We start from the raw sequence: 582 nt of genomic DNA, 5'->3' as shown, positions 1-582 counted from the left end.
TTCCGGGTGTTGCCATATTTTCAAAGAATATGCTAAGGAGCATTTTAATATGTACTGTGAGAAATGGCTTCTGAAGAGCCTTCTTAGACAGAATTGGGTCTCACGATTCCTTGGCATGTGCCCCAAGGCTCAGCTTCTTGTTTTCTCAGAGGAGAAAACAGTAGCTAGGCCAAATCACCTCCCTTGTGTGTTGATCCAACAACCTGCAGGACACTTTTTGTTTGTGTTTTTGTAGTGCTAGAAGTCAAACCTTACATGTGCTAAATGTATACTTTACCACTAAGCCACAGCCCCAGATCACCCTACAGAGGTCTTTGCGGATTTCTGACCTCTAAGCCACACTCCCAGATCCTCCTACAAAGGTCTGTCAATCTCTGACCTTCCCTAAGCCACACCCCCAGATCACCCTACAGAGGTCTTTGTGGATTTCCCACCTCCTTGAGCCTTTGTTAGCCAGGGAATAGTGAGGCCAAGGCTTGTTAAATCTGCACAGCTGGAGGCACCAAGTGAGGCTGTGTGAGAAATGAGGTCTCATGACCCTGAAGCCACTGCAGAGGTCAGAGGCAACAGGACTTCGGGGAG

The sequence above is a fragment of the Myodes glareolus genome, chromosome 8 (genome assembly GCF_982192425.1).
Source record: "Myodes glareolus chromosome 8, mMyoGla1.1, whole genome shotgun sequence".
Taxonomy (NCBI): Eukaryota; Metazoa; Chordata; class Mammalia; order Rodentia; family Cricetidae; genus Myodes; species Myodes glareolus.
Note: the sequence above shows the minus strand (reverse complement) of the source record.